The following is an 18,173-nucleotide window of genomic DNA, read 5'->3' as shown; positions in this document are numbered from 1 at the left end:
GTAAAATGGGAATTGGGAAGAACTGAAGAAGAATTTCAGAAAAGGTCGGAAGCAATCATCAAGCCCCGAAACGGTTTCCCTGATGGACATTTCCAGTTTCCTCCAGAGTTCCTGAGTCACGCATGGATTTCCATTTGACGTTCTTGTATTCAGTAATTAGGCCAACCAACCGCCATTCACGTGTCACTACTACCTAAGAACTTTACGCGGTTTCCGACCCAACTCTATTTCAGAGAGTCGTCCCAGAACCGAACGATCAATCAATCAGAGTTTTGGAGTTTGAAGTTTGAACGGTCTCTGGGGCTTCCTCCGTTTCGTTCCACTTTCGTATACTAACCAAATTATGACTGCTCCGTTCGTTCACATTGATCGTGGGGTCCACCATACGCGCTTCGTCTCTCTCTCTCTCTCTCTCTCTCTATCTTTCTTCCATGGTTTCATCTATATATACCCCCTCCCCCCATCCCCTCCAATCAATCAAATCGTCCCTCTCACCAACTCGAGTTCTTTTCTCTTTACTCCTACTACTCAGAAACGGCTATCTGCAGCAAGAATCATGAAGGCCGCTGTGCTCGTCTTCCTTGTCGCAGTCCTCTATGCAGTGGCTGCCGTTTCGGCCCAGGATATGGAGATGGCGCCATCGCCGGCACCTTCCATGGAAACTGGATCGGCTTTTGGTCTGTCCATTTCCGGCACCATCCTCTGTTCATCTCTCCTGGTGTCGCTTCTCGCTCTCTTGAAGCAGTAGATGATGGCAATACTCGTCGTATACATATGGCGGAGATTAATTATTCGTTTTAGGCCCCATTATTTGTTTTGATACAGATATCGGCTTCTGGCTAGGATTAAGTGATTTTATTGATTTTTGTTTCCTTTCCTTTCTTTTAGTTATCGGAAACCCACCGTTTCATATATTGTGGGCTTTACTTATATACTTTGTTTCTCTTCTCCATTGCAGATAAATAATAATACATTGTTTTAGTGTTTGTTCTTATCTTCTTCTTCTTCTTCTTCAAAATAGTAGGGTCCAATAACTGTAATCTGTTCCAAAACCAATTGAGCAATGGAAAATGCACACACCCCTCTACATTATCTTGTTAAATCAACCTTGGCATAAAGCTTCTAAGGAGGGTCGGGGTAGTTTAGCAAAAGGGGAGTGACTAATGATTTTAGAATATTGATTTTCATTTTTGTATTTTCACATCATTAATGGTTTTTACAGTAAGAAAGGAAGCAATTTTTCTTTCACGGAGATACATTCAAGCATCATAGATTTGGAAAGAATTTCAATACAAACTCGATTTTGAAAGAGTATAAATTCAAATATATACAATACAAACACATACAAAATACAAGGTTCTACACTATATTTCTACTCCTTGCAAATTGAGTCTAAGACCGTCTCCATCCCCAACCCAATCAAGGAGGGGAGGTTGGATACCCAGCTGGGAAACAAGGATTCCCATCCCTATCCCCAAAAGGAACAAAGATCCTCGAATTTATCCCACCTTAGTTATTCCTACTTGCATATGAGCATATTTATTTATTTTGAAATTTATTTAGAACTATATTACGTTGCATAATATAATATATATATTATCGGTTAGATATAGGCTGTGCGAATTTTCATCAAGCATAGCTTCCTGGTGTCTACGTGCATAAAAGAAAGGTTGAGCACAGTAGTGGTTGAGGGAGGCCACGGCCATGGATAATTGAAGCAATTATCTTTCTTTTACTCGGGAACAAAGTTTTCAGAACAAAAAAATAGGGGGGGGGGGGGTGCCATATTGCTCAATTTATGGAGTTATTTTCAGATTAGATGTCTGAGCATGCTCCTTGCACAAGTGGAGAAGCCAATCCTAAGTCCTAACCAAATTCTGAGGGGGTGCTTAATACTTGAAAGGTCGTCTACCTTTGAAATGATGCTACCCAGGATACAAGAAGGTCAAAATACAAGTGGACCGGCAGAAACAAGGGTTTAGTGTTTTGCTTTTTTGATCAGCGATGGAGCTAATCTGCCAATGTGATCATAGGCATTCATATTCTCGCTTGGGCACTATAATCTGCCAAAAGGATGAGCTACTGGAGTTGGAGCACAAGTCTAATGTTATAAAGAGGGTTCCTGTATCATCATCGCCATAGTGTTTGGGCGTTGAGGTGTATTGATACTTTTAACCCTATATTTTTTAGTTTTTTTATTTCATTTTTATACGTATTTTTAATTCTTTAATTAATAAAAGAATTGGTTTACTGAAAATACCTTTAAATAGATGTATTGAACACCCAACGATACAAAATGATACACTTAATACAGGGCCTCTCATATTGATACTTAGAAACTTGAACGTGGGTCCTTGGTTATGAAAACATGCAACTCTTCTTCCCTAACTCTACCTCTGACGGTTCACCTTAGCATTTCTCAAACAAAGCAAGATAAAGGTGGGTATTTGAAGTGGCAAGTAAACCGCAATTTGCACTCAATCTGAAACCAGATGTTCCCCCATTCAATTTTGAATGTTCATAGCTCATTTTTCTGGACTTGTCAAACAATCAAATTATAGGTTTGATACCTGTTCAACCTCACCAAAAGTCATTTTGAAGGATCAATTCCCATGGAAATCAAGAAGCTAGCTAAACTTTAACAGCTGAGGCTAGGAAAAAAAATAAACTGAATGGTACAATTCCAACAGAGATTAGCCTTTTGTCCAACCTCAGAAATCTTGAACTGCAGGAATATCATTTTTATGGGCCTATACCATCTTCTATAGGAAAGCTTACCATGATTCAGAAACTAAATCTACAGAAAGCAGGCTTGCATTCCAGTATCCCAGTTGGCTTTTGCATCAACTTTACTACCCTTGAGTTGTCAGAAAATAACCTTGCAGGGCCCTTGCCCTTTCAGTGGCACCCCTAAGCCAAATTCTTCTAATTGGACAAAACTCATTCCTTGCTACTTGATACCAACAACTTGACTGGAATAATCCATCCCGAAATTGGGTATCTACATAAGCTTAAAGCTTGGGTACTTGAATTCCAGTATCCCAGTTGGCTTTTGCATCAACTTTACTTCCCTTGAGCTGTCAGAAAATAACCTTGCAGGGCCCTTGCCCTTTCAGTGGCACCCCTAAGCCAAATTCTTCTAATTGGACAAAACTCATTCCTTGCTACTTGATACCAACAACTTGACTGGAATAATCCATCCCGAAATTGGGTATCTACATAAGCTTAAAGCTTGGGTACTTCTACCTATTCAGTAACCAGTTATCAGGTTCCATACCTCAGTAGATTGCAAACTTGAGATTGTGTGTGGTTAAAATACATGCAAGAACTTGATCCGCAAATCAACTAACAAGAGAAATTCCCGTGTATCTTGTCCATTCAACTTCACTTGTATACATGATAAACGTGAGCAACAATCTGCTTTCAGGCTAGATACCAGTAGAGGTAGGAAGGATGTCGTATCTGAAAATTCTGGATTTATCACAACTTTTAAAGTGATCCAATACCAGGGGATTGTCAAGAACTAATATTCTTGAAACTCGATGGAAACAAATTAACTGAGGAGATCCCATACAGGATTGGGAATCAAGTGTTTTTTACATACTGGACTTGATCTCTGTCAAAGTGTTACTTGGAAAAGAACACGACTCATTAACCATCACAGCCATCACAACGATATGAAAATCATACTTAGGTGGTTACTTGGCACAAGGCATTCAGGCATTCAAATTGTTACTGATGCATCAGCTTTCAAGAACACAACTCACTTAAAAAGAAAAACATGACTCATTGAAATGTACGAAAATAGTCAATGCATATCTGAGGTTACCTTTAGAAATAAGACAAACAACTTCGTAGTAACATTAGGTTTCAAAATAAGCAGTAGCTGAATATTATCTAGGAAAATAAACAATCAAGATGAGCTAAGAATGGTCCATAAATCCACCAATTATGCTAACAGTGTATTCATTTTATTTAATGAGCTTCAAAAGTAATAGAACAATTATCAATCACACCTTACAACCACAACAAGCAATGAGGACAAGATATCTATTGTTATGTTGTGGTTGCATAGTAGATGAACTAGGTTGGGTGACATGAGTCCTAAGTGTTCTAGGATGGATTCCAACATACTGATTGACCCACATGAATGAATCCCTGTGGTCACCTCTAACTTGGTGGGCAACGGTAAAACTACTGCCCTTAATTAGTTTCTGTTCTTGCCATGTGTAGCGTCATGTCTCTTTTACCATAGGAGCAAGTTGGTATAAATATTCCCCAACAGTGGTATTTTGAGTGTTCTTCAACACTCTCCTCTCCCTAAGCAGGGTTGCATTTATTTGGGTGTTCTAGGTCATTAAGGACTTCATTCCAAACATATGTATGCCCACTCAAAGAAGAAGTCTGTTACGATCCATTTGTCCCATAAGAGTAGAATGGGATGCTAATGTGAGGTATCCCACATCGGTAGTATGGGATGCTGTTGTGGGATATGTGTGTGTGGGGGGGGGGGGGGGGGTGTTCCCTCCCTCTAACAGCTAGTTTTTAGGGGTGATTTCTCTTAAGGCACATAACAAATGGTATCAGAGCCTACACTATGCCTCCTAGTTGCAATTGTGCAGTGCAGGTGGTGATGTTGGTATTGCAGTGTTCAGCCGGGACTAGGTGGACTAGTGCAAAGCCAGCCCGCCTGGGTGCCGGGACTGTGGAGAGTGGTGGAATGTTACGATCCATTTGTCCCATATTAGTAGTATGGGAAACTAATGTGAGGTATCCCACATCGGTAGTATGGGATGCTGTTGTGGGATATGTATGTGCTTGGGTTCCCTCCCTCTAACAGATAGCTTTTAGGGGTGAGTTCTCCTAAGGCGCATAACAAAGTCATACAACATTGTTTTCCTATTTGTGGACTATACGAGTGTAATAGCGAAGGAATTACAAAGTCCTTCGTCCTTCCTCTTGAAACAACTGGGTAGCCATGAAGTAACAGGAAGTAGAGAAGCTTTCAACCGAGAATATGGAATTAAGGATTCCAAGACATGTTTCCAAATGCTCTTTCTGCCATGCCTTGTCAATCTCTGCACGCATGGCCTTCTCCCTATCCCTTTCCATGTATCTTTCTTTTTCTTGAATCTTTGCCCTCTCCATCTCGATTTTTCTTTCCCTCTCGATAGCAATCTCTTTCTCCTCCCATTCACTTTTTCTTTCTAAGAAATCAATTTCACGCTTATAGACCTCAACCCATGAACCAATCATAATATCAAGACCTAGAGGAAGACATTGCTTCTTCCTTTTCTTCAAGCTGGTGGGGGGATTGCCAACTCTATTCTTACGTTTCAGGACCCCTATTGGCGAATCATTGTTGAGGTCAACAATGTTGACACCAGCAACAGATTTCCCAATGGTTGGTGTGCCTTGATTGTTTAGGAAGATAACTGGTGGTGGGTTATTTGTTTGCTGGTTGGGCTTACCAAGACCCGTTTCAAGTGAAAAACCCCTATCCTTGCTTGCCTGTGCTCCTCCAAAAATGTATTCCAAATTGTTCCAGTGATGGAAAACCTTCATCCTAAATTTATGTGCCCATTGGTAAGTCTGCACATAGCATATAGTAATTAGGGCTTATATCATTCCAAACTAAAGAAAAGGCATGACCTAATGGCAAAATTACTTTTCATAGATTCTGCCAAACATCCTCATTGGTAGTGGGATTTTTCGTCAAGGATCCATTGTCACCCCAGTGTGGTTAAGGAGCATCAAATACTCCTTTCTATGCTGCCTCAGTGCATTATATTTGTTCTTGAACTTGGCATGTATGTAATTCTTGTTATGTGTTTGGTTAAATTTCTCTCAGATGTATTTCCACCCTTCAATATTGAAGGAGGATGTGGACCTGTTGTTTGCCCAAACCTGTTCCACCATTAAGCTAATGAACGTCTCCTCTTCATCCTCAGTCCATTGTACACTATCAGCTGTAAACTTGCAAACTTCCTCACTTTCTATCTCCAATGTCATCCTGCTAAGTAAATTCCACTAAGCTTAGTTAGAATATTTTAGTTGGGTTTTCTAAGGATTCAATCTATATATCCATATGCAAGGGGCCCACATTAAAGAGTTAATAAAAGCACAAATACAAAGTCATACTAATATCAAGATCTCAACCAATCTAGGCTGTCCAAATAAATCAAAAACATTATAGCTGTCTCCTAGAAAAATTGATTTAATCTCACCTGTTCAAATGATACCAATAAAAAAAAAAAAAAAAAAAAAAAAAAAAAAAAAAAAAAACTGGTTTGTTAAGAGGGCATCTACAAACAAGTCAAATGTTGAAAATAGGACCCCTACTCTTAACCAACTTTAGACATCATCCAATACATCATATAAAGGCATAAGGAGCTAAATGTTGAAAAATAACTAAACAAATAAATACAGTATGGGAACTAATGTCATATCCCCCAAAGTATGATGGTTTCTTTATCTGCTCCATTGGTCAACTGTTATTCAAGCGAAGATGGTAGTGTATCTTTGTCATGTTTCAGAAACAAAAATGGTGATGCATTAGTATGGTTAAATATCATTATGTATAATATCTTTATTCATTCTTTCAACCAACCTTTGTTATAGATTTCTTGAGTCTTGGTGTGAGCTGATATAAGCAATTACAATGTCAATGAAGCTAGAGATTAAATCATTTGAAACCGGATTGCATTGAGCAAGGTCAAAACAAATTATGATGGAAAGAGAATCCAAATTGGATGTTGATTATGAGAGATGTGGTGGACCACCTACTTGTTCTTTTTGAAAAACCTAGATAAATTTAAACTAGATAGTGCTGTAGGGTCTTTATTCTCACATTCCCATGATCCAGATAAAACAAGACAAAGTTATAAATCAAACAATTTAATGGGGTGATCTCATTAAAAGGATTAAGGGGTTATAATCTAATTTATTCCAAAGTTGCCTTTACAGATGTTCTGCAATTTAACTCGATATACAGACAGTTGTTGCTAGATAGCACATAGAAAACCCTACTTGGTAAGAATCAAAAGCCTATAAACATGCTACTGTCATGAATCAGTGAGCAACAAATGGCAATTCCTTCAATATAAACAGACAGAAATCAATTTATGGCAGTAGTGCTCTGATTAAGAGAAACAATCAAGAACCAAACAAACAGATAGATGACCCATTATCTTTGCTGACCATAACCTGGTTTTACTTGTTGTAATCGGTTATTTGATGATTAAGGGGAAGATTACCAACCAAATAACCATTTATCTAGAAACATTAATCTATGTAGGTCAGTAATGGAGTTTTGAGTTAGTGAATCATTTTAATATGTCTAATGGAATTATTAAATCACTAGTAATTATCAATGAGTACCGAACTGATCAAAGACTAGAATAGTTTTGGGTATGGTATCATGCTAGTAGCAGATGGCATATTAGACACAAGAAATGTTCAGAAATACTGTTGAACAATATCCCAAGAAAGAAATGTTGTATATCATCCATACATGGCCTGTTAATGGGCATGGGGTTGGATAATTTCCAAAATGAACCAAATATCATTAAACATGGTGATGCATGACTTGAAGTAGGAAGAGGGTGCAGTTAATAAGTATAGTGGGACGGCTGGGTCATACTTTGAATTATTAGTACAATCAATTATCATTGAAGAACCTGAATGTTTTGAGTGTGATCCATGCTTCATTTGCACCAGAGTTTCTCTTGCCTCTTATTCTAAGGAATCCCTGCTTCTACCATTTTGAGTGTGATCCATTTCATGCTAAGAGTTTGGATGGTTTCTTTTCCTTTGGTGCAAAACTACAAGTCAATCATCCCATATAACTGTCATCATGAAGTGAGTGGTGGATAAAGCAACAGAGAACATCTATATGATGAAGAACCTAAGTTACCTACAATTATTTTGGTAAGTGTCTATTTCTAGGATCTCCTGATTATAAAATTCAGTTTACTCTTCTCTTCAGATAGGAGTTTTGTATCTTTGTTCTGTTTGGGGTTCCAAGTATCTCTGCCTTGGGGCTGAAACTGTGAGTCTGCAAGCCAAGGCCTTAATGTAGCCAACACTATTTTTTCATGGAGTCAGCAGTCAACACTAATTTGAGAACATGTTTAAGGCTTTAGGTAGTCTTCTAACTTCTAACATGTCCTAGGATAAGTGCTAGAAAATAAGTCATCTTCCAATAAATGGTTCAGAACTTCTATTTGACCCTCTGGTTGTGAATGGTATGAAGAGCACCTTGTAACTTTTACTATTCCATGTAATTTTAGTACATTTTCCAAGAAAACTTGAGATACTGACTGCACAGTGTATGGATGAGCAATGGGTAGAAAATTTTGATAGGTAAATCACGAGAAATTCCTGCAGCTTAGGTATTGGTGGTATGTTTAGGAACAATCAATGCAAAATTTTTGGCTATTTATACTCAGGACCTATCAGCCAAGGTGACTCAATCAAAGCTGAATTACCAGCAGTACTCCAAGGATTAATATTGGGGTAACAACTGAGTTACAGGGAAGTCTGGCTATAGGAAACTAAATGATGGAAGTGAGAAGCCTGGCAATTTGGATACTGGGGCAAGTAGATGGTCTAGCCTAAATTTTATATGAGATGCTTGGAACAATCTCTTCTTTGTACTTTACTATTCTTTTTTCACAACTTAATAAAACATTACAAGCTACCAATCCAAAAAAGTTTATGTTGCAAGGAGTTTCTGTTTGTCCTAGTCTAATGTTCCTTTAATCTTGTCTTGCCTCATCTGAGTTTGTTTTTTCCATTCTCATTATATCTGTTGTGCTCTTTTTATCTCTTCTTAAATTAGTACTGGTATCAAAAAAGTTAAGAATGTCTGCCATGTCAGATCTCAGATGGCAAATGTTCTTCCTTAATGACCACTAATTGACATCAGTCTATTTTTCCTACAAACAGATAACAGTGATAGGATGACAGTTTTTTTAAGAAGTTGCTGAATCTATATCTATATATTAAAATGCAATGTGCCAAGCTGGCACTTTCCTGCTCTATGGCTTTATTCTCAAAGGCACTTATCTCTTTTTTGTTTTTTTTTCAAAGACACCTATCTTTCTCTCTGTTTTTTTTTTTTTGAATTTTCTAATTTTAAATTAAACAAAATAACTCAAGTGACCAATCACCTTTAAGAGTTTAAATACTCCTCATTAAAACACCATTAGCTCTCTTTAATTATGCCATTAACTATCTCCTTCAATATCTATCTATTTTATATATATATATATACACACACATTAAACTGTAATTATCAGTAAAGATTAATTATATTGAAATTGAGATATTGAAGGATATATTATTGAGCTAAATAATCTACATCCATTTAAAATTAAAATCAAGTTATATTCCATTTTAAAATAATAAAATCAATTAACCATAATACAAGTAATTTAGTAAGTTACTTAAATAAACTAAAAATAATTATTAATTATTGTTATTGATATAAATATTTTTATTAATATAATAAAAATAATTTAATTAATAAAAGGAATAAGATAAATTAAAAGTGAATAATTTAAAATTAATATACAACTAATTCAAAATTATCTAACAATTATTAGTTTTATAATTAAATTTTATTAATTTCAAACCAACTTAAGTTCCACTAAAAAATAAAAAAATTACATAGTTAATTAAAATATTAAATTTCATAAGGAATTTAAATCTAATAAAACTTAATCTACTTAAATAAATTCATATTTTTACTAATTTCAAAAAATAATAAAAAAGTATTAGTTTTAGGCATAGTTTAATTATTTTAAATTAATTTAAATTTCATTTAAAAATAAGGAAACCTATAAAACTTTCTTGGGTTTTTTAACAATCCTATGAAACTCCCCAATGTTTTGACCTTAATAAAAACCTCCCCCATTGTTTTGAAAAAAGGTGCAAATACCTTCATTTAGTCAGCATTCCAAATAAAAAAAATATTGATTTAATGCATTAATCATACTTCACCTTAGCCGTTTTACATTTGTCCAAGAAGAGTAAAGAGAATTATTCTTTGAAAGTTGTCTAGAAAAATAGATTAGTGGAGAGTAAAGTTGAAACTTTAAATTATCTATGATAATGCATTAACAATGATAGGGTATTCTCATAACTTTAATGTCTTTATTACCGAAGAGCCAAGGGAAATTAGATATTTGCAATTTTTTCTCAAAACTATAGAGGAGTCCTTTGTTAGGGTCAAAACATAAAGGTGGTTTATAGAATTGTTATAAGAGGATTTTTTTTATATAATTTAACCTAAAAATAATACAAAATAATAATAAACCAATACAAATTAATCAAAAATATTTTCCAAAAGATTAACAAAAACTAGCATTAAGATACAAAAAATAATACAAATTTATCCAGAGAATAGGAAATTGGCCACTCTCACTAAAGCCCAACTTAGATTGTAATCGGATAAACTAGGCATAACCCCAAAAAATAATAATTGAATTGAACTTAAATGGACACCATTTAATTGGAAATGTCAAATAAACCCTGTGTATCGCACGGGTCCTAACCAGTAATGTAACAATTTGCAATATGTTTGAAATTAAGCCTGCTTATTCCTGAAATTTTCTACTGGTTATATAGTATATTTGAGTTCCAACTAAGATTTCTAAGAGCTTGTTGGAGCAGATAACAATTTCAAGGGTTCATAGAGTGGTACATGTATTTTGGGTTTCAGACAGGCCAAAAACACAGGAAGAAGACAAATAACGGTGAACAAACAACGAGTGGCGGCTGAAGCACAGGAGATCCCTGCAATTGGCTCTTAGATTTGACTAAAAAATAATGAAAAGTTTAGGATGTGTTTGATTGCAATAAAAATGAAGTAAATTAAGACATGAAATAGTAAAAAGTAAAATTCAAAACAAAATTAAATAAGAATTTGCATTTTTTACATTTGCACTCCCATGCATTTGTATGCACTAGTACAAACAGTCTTATTAGGGATCTTCCGTAAATTCAAATAAGGTAAAAAATAATGCCGGTTATACCTGCCAGCGACGGAACCGTCACCTGAGTATGAGCGGCGCGAAAGTCTTAAAGATCCATTTCGAAGCCTCGAAGGTTTTGATCAAATATGTGATTATACATGAAGAAACGAAATGGGGGAAAAAACAAGAAACTTACCGGGCGACGGCGACGGAAAATGGTTGGAAGCAATGGTGGGGCGACACAGGAAACGTCACATTTAACGTTTCCGATATCGACCACTTTCCTGATTTTCGATGCATCAGAGTTTTTTCGTAAAACGCCTCAACCAAACAGCAAATTCGTCTGAAGAAACGGCAACGCATATGTCTCGCTGAACTGGCACCATTTGTACGAAAGAAACGAGCCAAACGGCAACGCTACTAAACAGGCTCACTATTCAAGGTAGCCTTATTCGCAAGGGAGAAGAAAAAAATTAAAAATGGAGCTGATACCAGGCCGGGCTGCGTCGGCCCGTCGGGGAAATAAACGGCGGGGTGGCAGCTGACGCCTGATGGTGGGGGGAAGGTAGTGGTAGGAGTAGATTCGAGCCGAGCCGAACTCGATTCGAGCTATAACCTTAAGCTAAAGCTTGGCTCGATTCAAAAATTCGTAAGCTTCAAATCGGTTCGGTTTAAGCCCGATTTGAGAAAAAATATTTTATATTATTATTAATGTAACCGTTTTTTGTCACGTACCATTTTTTTTGTGATGTATCGATTCTTTTTTTGTTAAATGACTTGTCATTTGACCTGCTCCTAGGAGAGGATGGTGGAGCTCTCTAGTGGTGAACTGCCTAGTGGTGAGCTACTTGGTGACGAACTCCCTGGTGGTGAGCTACCTAGTGACGAGCTCCCTGGTGGTGAGCTGCCTGGTGATGAGCTACTTGGTGACGAGCTACTTGGTGACGAGCTCCTTGGTGGTGAGCTGCCTGGTGACGAGCTACTTGGTGATGAACTCCCTAGTGGTGAACTACCTAGTGACGAGCTCCCTGGTGGTGAACTGCCTGGTGATGAGCTCCCTGATGGCTAACTGCCTGGGGGAGATCTATGCCGAGCTGGGGAGAGCTATACCGAGCTCCTTGATGGCGAACTGCCCGGGGGAGAGCTATGTTGAGCTCCTTGGTGGACTCGTCATTTGTCCTGCTCCTAGGCGGCCTGTAACTCAGAGGATGGTGGAGCTCCCAGGTGTAGCACAACCCAACTGCCCTCTGCATGAGGTGATCTCCTCTCCTTTGTAGGCGGTGGGAGCTGAGGGACCTGCGAGAACTCCATCTTTTCCTCCTCTTTGTAGGCGGTGGGAGCTGAAGAACCTGCAAGAACTGAACCAGGGGGATCGGGGGTATTTATCCAACAGGGACTCTCCGATGCCTAATTTAGCACTTGATTGTCGAGAGCTTGAAGATGATATTAGAGGAATGAGAGAGCTAGAGAGCAGGGATTACCTCCATTTTTCCTTCTCTCCCCTTGCCTTTGGCGGTCGGAGTCTTTACATAGCAGTGTTCTGTCAAATCAGGCGTGACCGCCTCTGTCAAGTCAGGTACAACCGCCTCTGTCTCTCTGCCGCAATCGTCGCTGTCAGAGCTGAGGCGACGGGTGCAGGCGACTATTGCAGAGTACGGCTCTGCCAGGCAAGGCGCCGCCTGGTGAGAGATGTGGGTGCAAGTCTCCAAGTCTTTCAGGTACAGTTGTCAGGCAGGAGATCTTCCTGCGATACGCCAAACTGCTCTTCTGTATCGAGCTACCCTACAAGTGGCGAGCTGCCGGGGGGAGCTCTACCGAGCTTCCTGGCTCCTTGGTGGCGAACCCCTTGGAGAGTTGCCTAGCTCCTTGGCGAGCTCTTTGGTGAGCTACCGAGCTCCTTGGTGAGCTACGGAGCTCGTGGGGTATGCATGCTGAGTTTATCGGTGGGCGTCTTATGGGTTGCTAGGTCGGATCATGTACTAGGCTGATCCAGATCGGCCAGGTCGTGCAGGCCGTGCCAGGCCGCGCACAGGCCGATGTTCGAATGGGACACCAACTTGGTAAGTTGTTGCCTGGGCGTCGCCTAGTTGTCATGAGGTGCCATGTGTCACAATTTCACTGGAGGGCTAAATATGCCATCATCAATTATTATTATTATTATTATTATTATTATTATTATTATTATTATTATTATTATTATTATTATTATTATATGTAGCTATTCGAGCTCGGCTTGCGAGCCTCACGAGTCGAGATTTATCAGGCTCGAGCTTATTTGAAACTGAGTCAAGCTGAGCTTTTCACAAGCTAAGTAGTGGAGGCGGAGGCAATCGAAAGAGGAATTCAAAACTTCAAATCATGTCCCAACAATGGTCCCAACAAGAGCCATTACCGGTCGTTGTTGTGAACAACCAAAAGAATTTTGGAGAAGTACATTGTAGATACTGGCTTAATCCAACCCAATCCAATATAAATTTGTTACGGATGGACCAGGTCCAACCGATCTAATGAATATTTTGGACTGAATTGGTCCAATCCAGCATGTCTTATTGGAACTCCTGTTAAGCATAGAGACCATACAGCCAAAGCGAAATCACATTTGCGCCCTATAGCACATCCAAACCGTGTATTGGGAACATCTAATCTCGCCAATGCATGTTCAGATATGCATATGGTATGTTGGTGGGGCACAGATCTAATCTCACCAAAATCTTTCCAAAAACAGAAGTTTAAGTCCTCTCTCTGTGATGCGATCTGCTCCTCACAAATGGGCGCCTCACATAAACATTCACATGCATAGGGAACATCTCATGTGAATATTCATCAATAAGTATGGAAGATGTGCCTGCGAGGCGCAAGGTGTGAGGAACAGATCCTGTCTCCTCTCAATCAATCAATCAATCTCACATTCTTTTATCTATTATTCAAGTATAATAATGAAAAGAAAAACGAAAACTCTAGTGGGTCAAAATGAATATGGGATAATTTTCAAAATGCAGACAACGAATAGGACCTTAGAAATGTGTGAACAAAGTGAACAACCTCCCCCTCCCCCCTCTGAAATTCTTACAAGATATCATGGTTTTCAAAATTGGACCTGATCGGATGGTCAGATCACAAAAACCAGGAATCAGTCACTTCTGTTTTCCCCAAAAATCATATTTCCCCCCAAAACCATTGATTTTGGTCAGTGAACCGTTGAACCAGGCAGTTAATTATTCAAACGGTTTTGACCATTATTTATTTATTTTTTATTTTTTTGTTAGGACAGGTTGAGCGTTCGGTTCGAATGGTCAGACCATTCAACCCGGTAACCAGACCCCTTATCGGTTTGGTCACCGGGTCGATTTAAAAAACCATGCCATAGATTCTACATCAAACAAAAGTATAATAGAGACAGAACATCTATGTGTGCCTTACATGCACATCTCAGTAGGGGTGTCAATGGACTGGTTTTGGGTTGGATTCCATCCAAATCAAAATCTATTTGAACGGATTGGACGGTCCAATAAGACATATTGAATTTGACAGATTGGACGGACCAATATGACATATTGGATTGGACCCGATCCATCCATAATGAATTTATATTGGATTGAGCTAATATCTAGTTCATTGATAGAAGATTAGAACATAGGTGTCAATGGATCAGGTTTGAGTTGAAACCAATCTAAATTAACAAGAATTTGAACAGATTGAAAATGGTCCATAATATTCATTGGACTGGATTGGACCAGGTTCATTTGTAATGGGCTTAAATCGGACTGGACCGGATTAGACCAAATCCAGTCCAATTGACACCCCTACATCTCAGCGTGCGTACATTAGAAACATCTCCCGTAATTGTCATGCTGATATCAATTTCCGACCGGGAGGTGAATTTTTAACGCACCAGTTTTCACTGGGAATTTCCTACTCACTTTTCCTACCACTCTCTACCCGCCCTGAACTACAGCTACACCAGTGTGTTAATCAGGCATTGGTTTTGACGTTGATGTCAATTCCCTGAGAAGCTCCAAGAGAATCCCAAATGAATATCGGATTTTGGGGTTTGCGATTTGTGTTCATTTTTGTATTTTCTATTTTTTTTTTTGGATTATTCTACCCTTGTTTTGATTCTGATAATGATCATATATCACCTGAGACAACGATGAGGAAAATTAGGGAGGAGGTTTACAGGTTGCTGGTTTTCTATGTGTTTTTCTTAGGGTTAGGGTTGGAGTTGGAGTAGTGAGAAGATTAGGAATGGGAGGCATCACTAAGGAATGATGAGCAATGGGCAGGAATTTTTTTGCAATCCACTCCACTCGTAAGTCGGATCTTGTGGTCAAATAATCTTTTTAAATTTTGAATCTCCCTGCTCGGCTGCTCGCTTTATTCATCCTGTCGGCATCACCTTTATCACTTGACTTTAAAAGGATGGAAATGGGAGAGACCCACATCTGATCTCAACAGAAGAGACATTCTCCAGTCTCCACCATCAGCTCTCAGAGGCTCAGAGCGCAGAAGATGAATGGGAATGGTAAGAACGTCGTCTTGTTCCCGTTCATGGCACAGGGGCACCTCAACCCTTTCCTTGATCTGGCCCGTCTCTTCGCCTTCCGAGCACCTTCCCTTACCATCACTTTCGTCAGCACCCCCGCCAACAACCTTAGCCTACGCCCACGCTTCCTCTCCTACCCAACTATCCGCTTCCTCGACCTCTCCTTCCGCATCGACGGCGAACCCCCTCTCCCTGACAACGCTGAGAACACCGACCTCTTCACAACACAATCATACATCTCGCGCTTCTACCATGGCTCAGAGTCCCTTTTTCGTCACTCCTTCCACCGTCTCATCTCCCAGATTACAGAATCAGACGGCGGTCGTCCCCCCGTCTGCATCATCTCCGATATGTTCTCAGCATGGACGATCGATTTTGCACACAGCTTTGGGTCCCTTCATATCCCTCTTTACACCTCCGGTCCTTACGCCATGTCCATCTATAACTCCATTTGGACTCATCTTCCCCACACGCTCACCTGTTCCGACGTGTTCACCCTCCCCGACGTCCCAGGCATCACCCTACACCGCACCCAACTCTCCAACAACATGAAAGCTGCATCCAAGGATAAAAGGTCATCGGAATTCGTCAAACGACAGGCGGATTGCTGCCGGAGATCCGACGGGAGTCTCTGGAACACCGTCGAAGTGCTCGAGAGGTCAAGACTCCACAACTGGGCACAATCAACAGGCAAACCCGTATGGGCGATTGGGCCTCTGCTTCCCAGGTCCTGTGACGAACACGAAAGAGGAGGGAAACGGCCTGGGCTTTCCCCCGAAGCATGCATCGAATGGCTTAACCTGCACCCACCCAATTCAGTGTTGTACGTGTCCTTTGGGTCGCAGAATAGCGTTACCGTCGCTCAGATGAAGGAGCTCGCAAATGGGTTGGAACAGAGTGGGAGGCCTTTCATCTGGACACTTCGGAATCCGACTGGGTTCGACGGCAGGGAGAGTTTCAGAGAAGAATGGTTGCCGGATGGGTTCCAAGAAAGAATGAAAGAGAGCAAACAGGGTCTGCTGGTGCATAACTGGGCGCCTCAAATTGACATACTGTCTCACACATCGACGGGTGCATTTCTGAGCCACTGTGGTTGGAATTCGGTGTTAGAGAGCTTGGGCAGAGGAGTGCCCATCATCGGGTGGCCTCTTGCGGCGGAGCAATTCTACAATTCGAAATTGTTGGAGGAGGAGCTGGGTGCGTGCATGGAATTGGCAAGAGGGAGCGATGCGATAGTGGAAGGCGGAGATGTGGCGAGGATAGTCAGATTGGTGATGGAGGGTGAGGAAGGCGAGGAGATGAGAAGGAAAGCTAAGGGATTGAGAGAGGAGATGAAGATGGCTGTAATGGAGGGAGACGGGCAGAAAGGATCTTCACTTCGCGCATTCGATGACTTTGTCGAGACACTGATATTGCGATGTGACAAGTCTGAAAAACCTGAACGAGAGTAATGCTTTCTTGCTCAGAGTTGCGTTGTTTTCTGCGGTTTATGTGTGGATATCTTTTATGGGTATTATTGTAAAAAATAAAACGGAATTCTAAAGTCCGAGAGAAAACCGCTTTGAATGATAGAGATGATTGATTATTAATCTGATCGATCGATCGTTATCATAGAGACGTCACCAGTTACTCCATACTTGCTCTCTGTCTTACCGAACAGTGCTCCTTTGATTCTTTCAACTTCCTTTTCTTCTTTGTATTCTGCAAGGTTGGTTGGTTCCTTTTTTTTTTTTTGTGGGGAGGCGGGGGGGTTCTTCAGAGATTAGATTTCTCCCCTTGTATTGAGAAGGTTCTCGTTATGTCTCAAGTATCAACCGCATTAAAAATTGAAAAGGCGTAAAGAGAATAATACATTATACCATTTTTCTGTCCTTCCTCTTCTGTAATATTCGACAAGTTTAGGGTTTTTTGTCTGGTGAGAAGGGTAATGGATACACATCCAAAATAGCTTCAAAAAACTCAGAAAAAAACGCCCATCTCTAAAATAGATATGATCATATGCTGCCATTTGTTTTGATTTTTCTGAGGCTCAGTTTGGAAAGAGTATAAATGCAAATATGTTCAGCATAAATACATGTAAAATAATACAAAATATAAGATTCTGCACTATATATACTCCTTCCAAACTCAGCCTCGGGAAGTTTGTGAATATAAAAAAAAAAAAAAAAAGAGATTAATAAGGCAGAAATGCTGGGCATTCACCCTTTTGACCTCGATTTGCGTAGAATTTAAGTGCTCTTCCATTTCAGCTTATTGATATTATTTACTCCTCGAATCTTCCTTTGTATATATCTATGAAATAAGTGAGATGGGTTTTCAAATTTCTCATTTTGTTGGTTCGTTTTTTTCCTACTCTTTCTTATTTGGATTCAAAGAAAATGAATGGTACAAGGAATCTCCTTTGAATCAGGTCCAGGTGATGTGGACTCAGGCAGATGGCCCGTTTATCCACCTTTGGTTGAAACCCTTAACATGTCAATGTGATTGGGTAAAGGAGTCGATGGATGAGGGTGGGGGGTGCCTGGTGAGAGACTCAGAGAAGAGACGAACCAAGAGAGATTATGGGAAATTTGTTCAATAACGACGTTAGAATTGAACTTTAAAAACCTGTAACCTAGTAAAGATAGAGAGCTCGAAAGGGTAAACTTAAG

The 18,173-nt window shown here is 39.6% G+C and overlaps 1 long non-coding RNA gene and 1 pseudogene across 2 annotated transcripts; one reads left to right on the top strand and one right to left on the bottom strand.

Annotated features, from left to right (window-relative positions):
- Window positions 1-2,573: 2,573 nt before the first annotated feature.
- On the bottom strand, window positions 2,574-11,298 carry LOC148844794 (uncharacterized). Its single transcript, XR_016101971.1, has 2 exons — window positions 11,040-11,298; window positions 2,574-6,013 (listed from the first exon to the last, which is right to left on the bottom strand). It is a non-coding gene; the product is annotated as an uncharacterized LOC148844794 (long non-coding RNA).
- A 3,380-nt stretch (window positions 11,299-14,678) lies between these two features.
- On the top strand, window positions 14,679-17,156 carry LOC148844793 (crocetin glucosyltransferase 3 pseudogene; annotated as a pseudogene). The gene has a single exon (XR_016101667.1). The product of XR_016101667.1 is annotated as a crocetin glucosyltransferase 3 pseudogene (transcript).
- Window positions 17,157-18,173: the final 1,017 nt, after the last annotated feature.

The sequence above is a fragment of the Nelumbo lutea genome, chromosome 7, assembly GCF_056320005.1.
Source record: "Nelumbo lutea isolate HS-2025 chromosome 7, American lotus-T2T, whole genome shotgun sequence".
Lineage (NCBI taxonomy): Eukaryota > Viridiplantae > Streptophyta > Magnoliopsida > Proteales > Nelumbonaceae > Nelumbo > Nelumbo lutea.
The sequence above is the reverse complement of the archived record's forward strand: the minus strand, read 5'-3'. Positions and strand labels throughout refer to the sequence as shown.